This window comes from Sinocyclocheilus grahami, unplaced genomic scaffold (assembly GCF_001515645.1).
Source record: "Sinocyclocheilus grahami isolate Dianchi unplaced genomic scaffold, SAMN03320097.WGS_v1.1 scaffold222.1, whole genome shotgun sequence".
Classification (NCBI taxonomy): Eukaryota; Metazoa; Chordata; class Actinopteri; order Cypriniformes; family Cyprinidae; genus Sinocyclocheilus; species Sinocyclocheilus grahami.
In genome coordinates this window covers 2888325-2895900 of record NW_015505401.1, presented here as the reverse complement: position 1 = coordinate 2895900, position 7576 = coordinate 2888325, and positions in this window count along the sequence as shown.

The following is a 7576-nucleotide window of genomic DNA, read 5'->3' as shown; positions in this document are numbered from 1 at the left end:
GGTAACTGTTCTATTACTTCATTTATTTCTTCTAGTGTAATTTCTTTATCTAAGGATTGTTTTGCATCAGTGCTAAGAATGGGAAGATCCAATTGAGAAAAAAATTCTTCTATTGCCTCTTGGCTTGTTTTACATTTTGATTCATAGACTTCTTTATAGAAATCAGCAAAGCAATGATTAATTTCCTTGGGGTCAACAATTATCTTCCCATTATTCAATTTTATTTCATGTATTGCACGAGTTGCCTGAGAGTGCTTTAATTGGCGTGCAAGTAATTTTTGGGGGTTATCACCTATTTCAAACTGTCTTTGCCTTATATGCATAAGTTGTCTCGACACTTTCTTAGAAAGAATTGAGTTATATTCACTTCTCAGTGCAACAATTTTCTTTAAAGTAGTCTTACAACTACACTCTTAAAAATAAAGGTGCTTCAAAAGGTTTTTCAAGCGATGCCATAGAAGAACCCTTTTTGGTTCCACAAAGAACCATTCAGTCAAAGGTTCTTTAAAGAAATATCTCTTTCTTACCTTTTTGTAATCTGAAGAACCTTCTTTCGTCCCAAAGAAGCTTTTGTGAAACAGAAAGGTTCTTCAGATGTTAAAGGTTCTTTATGGAACCATTTAGACAAAAAGTTTCTTCTATGGCATCGTGAAGCACCTTTATTTTTAAGAGTGAAGTTGATCTGTATTCACTCTCCAGATTTGTTATTTGGATGTCAATTTCATTTAATTTGGCGTTGTTCTCTCTATTCTTAGCTGTTTGATATGCTATAATATCGCCTCTGATAACCGCCTTGTCTCCCAAAGAACCGAATCGGATACATCTCCTTTATCATTATTTTCTAAGAACGATGTAAACTTGTTAGAAAGATACTCATAAAATTTGTGATCGTTTAATAACATTTATAATAATTGATTATATTATATTTATATTTAAATTAAGAGAAACCGGGGCATGATCTGATAATAATCTATTATGGTATTCAGTTGAAACTACACGTTGCAACAATCTGGAATCTATTAGGAAAAAGTCAATCCTTGAACAAGTTTTATGAACTGAGGAATAAAATGAAAAATCATGATCCGATCGAGGGATGCAAAGCTCTCCAGCAATCTATCAAATTTTACTTTTGCATATACTTACTTAGTACACCAGCCGATTTACTTATTATGGTTCGACGGGGATGCGTGTCTAACCTCGCATTTAACACGCAATTGTAATCCCTTGTGAACGCATAAAGTCTGGTATAATCTTGAAGACGTTCTCAATAAATGAAGGATCGTCAAAGTTAGGACCACACAGTCGCCTCGAACTCTGGCAGCTGCCAGTGGCAGCTGGGGATGCCACCGGCAGTTACTAGGGTTAATGCTAGGGCTTTATTTATCCTAAAAGAAACTGCTAGTGTGAGTTCGCAAGTATAAACCACCATAGGGTTTCTACACTTGAGTTTTGCTATTTTATGCAGTTAAGCAATCTTCTTGGTGGGAAATTGATAGTTTAGTGAAAAATAACTTTAATTAAAAGGATAAAACACGAATTACTTAAAACTTCAAAGAAATGTATATGTAATTATTGTAGTAGCTAAGACATGCAGCAGATAAGAGCACACCAGTATGTTTAATGATGCAGTTAATATTATTACTGTCAGATGTAGCCTTCTGACAGTATTTCAGAAAATAAAAAAACCTGAAAGAGACTGTGATATATAAAAAATTTAGAAGGAGCGCAAGAATAACACGATGAAGTCTGTAAATGATTTTGAACATTGATGTTTTCAGTAACTGCTCTAAAAATATTTTGTAATTTTAGATTTGTTAAACATGTCCTCTGAGTACCAAAGGAAGTGGAGACGACAAAAGACAAGGGTTGATGCCTTGGTTGAACATGAAAGCAGCTCTGAATCTGAGGGGTCAGTGGAGCCAGTCTTGGTGGGGGAGGACAATCCTGTCAAGGAGGGATTAACACCTGATGAATGTGATCCTGTGGGTGGCTGTAGTTCTTCGATTATCTTTCACACTTTTGTTTTTAAAATCTGTATAGTATTGCCTCCAGTCCCAATTTCTTCATTGTCATCCCAGTCCCAGAGGACACCCCAGTGTATGTGAGAATCTTGCTGTCACATCTTATTTTATACACATACCTTAATTACAACATGGCCAAATGTATAAATTCATACATTTCTCTGAATCTAAATTCATACAGTTACAAATATATAGGCTCTCGAGGACCAGGGTTGGCTACCTTTGATTTAGTCATTGTAAATGATTATATGGTTACAATAGTTTACTATGTAGAATTGGACTCTTAAGAAATAAAAATTTTTGCAACATCCACAAAGTAGTTGAAATGGGTTACAGTAATGGGTTGTTGTGTTTTCTACCCTCTTATTTTAGTCTGTTTATTTTATATATTAATTTTCTGGTCAGTTAATTGTAAGCGTACTAACGGACATTCTTGTAGTGCCTTTAATACTGTCTTTCCATAATCTACTCGACGGTTCTGAAACATTAATAACAGCATTTCCTAATGTTGTCTTGCCTCTTGACAGCTGCTTTCCGGAGAGAGCACAGAAGTGAGGGTATGTATGTTAATGGTCTTTTCCAGCCATGGGGTTGTCCTATCCCAATTTTTTGTTTGTTTACATTTTACACTTTTTTTTTTTTTACAATTTGTAATAGGTGTCACCAGACCCTCAAGAAGCGCATACCCCATGTCAACAGCAAGTAAGTAATGTTATATGTGGTGTGTTTAAAACACTGGCGATTTACATAAAATACATTCAAGCAAAATCTGTAAACAATCAGAGTTTGTCAACCTTCATTAGAGGTAAAAGAATCAAATGGCAATATTGATACCAATGTTTGTGCTCGCTGTCAATTCTTGCTCTTGAGTTTTCACATTGTTTTCACCAGAAATCAGAAGGCAAACAAGAATGAGAAATATTTTCAAAATAGTCAAGCCTAATGCAATGCATAAGGACAAAATGTGACCGCAAGTGTTGCATTCACTTTTGGAGTTTAAATAGTCATGTGTCCAGGTGTGTGTACATATTAGAGTTGTTGTTTTTTTTTTCTTTTCAGGATTCCAAAGGAAGGTGTTTTCAATGCTTCTGAAAATAGCTGCCATTCTGGACCCTGGAAAGTCTACATCATCTTTTTAAGACATTGGATACAGAAAATGACCTCAAATCCTTTGAAGAATACATCAAAGATGAAGAAAAGAAGTGGATCTGCGTAAGTTAAAAATGTGACATGAAGATTGTGTATATTTGTGTGTATATACATACATGCATGCATAGAGACACACACACACACACACAGAACTGTTATTTAAAAGATCATATTACATTTTTATTGTGCTGTCATTTTTAGGTTCAGCAACTGTCCAGAGTGGGTGGTTCTTCTGTCAGAGACTGTGTGAACAAAGTCATGAACCGGTATATATTCACCTTGCATATTTTGTGTGTATTGCTGAATAATATTTCAGTAAAAATATGTATGACTGCCAGAACAACTTCAGCATTTGATATTACTTGAATGCAGGACTTGTTTTTTCACACACTATTATACCTGTTTTTGTGTTAAGTTTTATGATGTTCTTACTTTTTTTTTTTTTTTTACAATTTGTAATAGGTGTCACCAGACCCTCAAGGAGCGCATACCCCATGTCAACAGCAAGTAAGTAATGTTATATGTGGTGTGTTTAAAACACTGGCGATTTACATAAAATACATTCAAGCAAAATCTGTAAACAATCAGAGTTTGTCAACCTTCATTAGAGGTAAAAGAATCAAATGGCAATATTGATACCAATGTTTGTGCTCGCTGTCAATTCTTGCTCTTGAGTTTTCACATTGTTTTCACCAGAAATCAGAAGGCAAACAAGAATGAGAAATATTTTCAAAATAGTCAAGCCTAATGCAATGCATAAGGACAAAATGTGACCGCAAGTGTTGCATTCACTTTTGGAGTTTAAATAGTCATGTGTCCAGGTGTGTGTACATATTAGAGTTGTTGTTTTTTTTTTCTTTTCAGGATTCCAAAGGAAGGTGTTTTCAATGCTTCTGAAAATAGCTGCCATTCTGGACCCTGGAAAGTCTACATCATCTTTTTAAGACATTGGATACAGAAAATGACCTCAAATCCTTTGAAGAATACATCAAAGATGAAGAAAAGAAGTGGATCTGCGTAAGTTAAAAATGTGACATGAAGATTGTGTATATTTGTGTGTATATACATACATGCATGCATAGAGACACACACACACACACAGAACTGTTATTTAAAAGATCATATTACATTTTTATTGTGCTGTCATTTTTAGGTTCAGCAACTGTCCAGAGTGGGTGGTTCTTCTGTCAGAGACTGTGTGAACAAAGTCATGAACCGGTATATATTCACCTTGCATATTTTGTGTGTATTGCTGAATAATATTTCAGTAAAAATATGTATGACTGCCAGAACAACTTCAGCATTTGATATTACTTGAATGCAGGACTTGTTTTTTCACACACTATTATACCTGTTTTTGTGTTAAGTTTTATGATGTTCTTACTGACTGACTGTCAGCAAGAGCGAAAACAAGATATCAAAACATAATGTCAGTGTAAGCAATGAATGACAATAATTACTTGTCATAAGAATTGTGGATATTGATAAGGACATAGTTCAGAGCACTTGTTAAATGATAGATGAGTGGTTGTGAAAGTGTAGGTTTTTAACATTGCATGCAATTGCCATGCTGCACAGTACTGTTCATTTGTAATACTGACCTTATGTTGAATTTTTTCTGAAGTAAAGTAATCATGACTACTTTCTTTCACAGAATCATGTCAAATGCCTTAATGGCAAAATTCAATATGAGGGGTGGTGGCCACCTTGAAAAGAAGCCATTCAAAGCTACACCTTTATATTCATAAGGACAAAATGTGACCGCAAGTGTTGCATTCACTTTTGGAGTTTAAATAGTCATGTGTCCAGGTGTGTGTACATATTAGAGTTGTTGTTTTTTTTTTCTTTTCAGGATTCCAAAGGAAGCTGTTTTCAATGCTTCTGAAAATAGCTGCCATTCTGGACCCTGGAAAGTCTACATCATCTTTTTAAGACATTGGATACAGAAAATGACCTCAAATCCTTTGAAGAATACATCAAAGATGAAGAAAAGAAGTGGATCTGCGTAAGTTAAAAATGTGACATGAAGATTGTGTATATTTGTGTGTATATACATACATGCATGCATAGAGACACACACACACACACACAGAACTGTTATTTAAAAGATCATATTACATTTTTATTGTGCTGTCATTTTTAGGTTCAGCAACTGTCCAGAGTGGGTGGTTCTTCTGTCAGAGACTGTGTGAACAAAGTCATGAACCGGTATATATTCACCTTGCATATTTTGTGTGTATTGCTGAATAATATTTCAGTAAAAATATGTATGACTGCCAGAACAACTTCAGCATTTGATATTACTTGAATGCAGGACTTGTTTTTTCACACACTATTATACCTGTTTTTGTGTTAAGTTTTATGATGTTCTTACTGACTGACTGTCAGCAAGAGCGAAAACAAGATATCAAAACATAATGTCAGTGTAAGCAATGAATGACAATAATTACTTGTCATAAGAATTGTGGATATTGATAAGGACATAGTTCAGAGCACTTGTTAAATGATAGATGAGTGGTTGTGAAAGTGTAGGTTTTTAACATTGCATGCAATTGCCATGCTGCACAGTACTGTTCATTTGTAATACTGACCTTATGTTGAATTTTTTTCTGAAGTAAAGTAATCATGACTACTTTCTTTCACAGAATCATGTCAAATGCCTTAATGGCAAAATTCAATATGAGGGGTGGTGGCCACCTTGAAAAGAAGCCATTCAAAGCTACACCTTTATATTACGTAATTCAAGGTAAATTTGGCCTTATGACATTTTTAAAAACATCTTATGTCCCTTGTCTACTATTTATTTTAAAAGACCACCTGTCTTTATCAGAAATGTCCGGTTCACTTTCATACAGTTACACACCTAGTTAAGGGTCTTTCTCAAGAGCACCACAGTGATACAGAAGAGAGGGGGGACAAATGTTGTGTTTTAAGTAATCTAGCACGCATGTAATGCAGAACATCTTTTGTCAACATAACATTTTTCTAGACTAAAATAACATGTAATACATGTTTACTTTTTTTCTAATGCTGCTTTCATGAACCAAATGGAAAGGTCTTGTTCCACTGTTTTAAATTTAGTTGTATAACTATAAAGACATTTTCAAGTGCATGTCATTTAACTAAAATTTGGCCTTTTCTTATATATATATATATATATATGTATGTATTTATTTTTCATATTCTCTCATGGGAGAGCTGGTAGTTGTGGACCAACATTTTCAGAAAAAAAATTAAGTTCCATATGTGTACACGTATATCTTGTATACTTTTTTGTTCTTGTTTGATTAATGGCTGCTTAACAGGAATGTAAAATTCAAGAAAATGCCATAGCCACAGACTCAGGATTAACTACATTCTACTAATATTTTCTTAATATAGTACGTTTAACAAATGGAAGACATTTTTCAAAAATGTAATATTCACAGTAAAATATGTTGTGGTAAATTACAGCACTCTACTTTTTAAGTTTACAAATAATGTGTTGTTTGTAATGCACACGTGGTTAAAACGTTATATAGACGTTCAGGTCTGACTGGACCGATTTTGGACCTTTTTAGAACCGTTGAGCCTGTGTAAATGGATGTGTAAGATGTGTAAACCTAAAGACATAAGTGATTGCCTTTAACGACGTTACAGAATGGGTGTTTGATTATTTTATATGCAAGCTTATATACTTAAATTAATACATTAAATTAACACAGAATAGACATCCAGAAGATGACACATGTAGACGTCCAGGGACGTGCAGAAAAGACGTCGGTTCAATTTTCATTTTGGATATATTTTTCAACTATGACGGGACGTGTCGGAGGGACGTCTTTTCAACGGTCATTAAACGTCCAAATGTTTGCTGGGACGTGTTTCTTGGAGAAAAACTATTTCCGCACCCAATTTTTTAAGATGCGCATAAACCTTTCCTCTTTTGTCTGGACTGTTAAATCCACGTACGTTCCAGCTTAATAAATTCAGTGTGCCGCCTTCACCTTCACTCCGTTACTCAGTAGTATGTAAAAACTGCACATTAAACCTTCCAACTCAAACTCAAAAAAAGGTAACCTTCCCATGAACTTGAACATTACGAACCTTGTCAATCGGAACAGACACCCGCTCCCTCCCCCCATCCCCCCCAAAACTGCATCCCATGCGAACATTATGGATGCTCACCCCAGAAAAAAAAACATTTGCATCTTTTAACTCACCCTCGATGACACCTGACATTCTTCCGTTAGTACAGCCCCCAACTCCTTGCATGATACCTTGCAGTCTTTCCAATATATCAAAGAGAATTACATAGCCTACACACAAGTCTTTCCTGACTCCGTTGTCCAACGCAGCGTTTTCAACATTTCACCAGTTCTCCACCGCGCTTCTTAGATATGCTTCAGCAACCTCGGGTGAGTCGA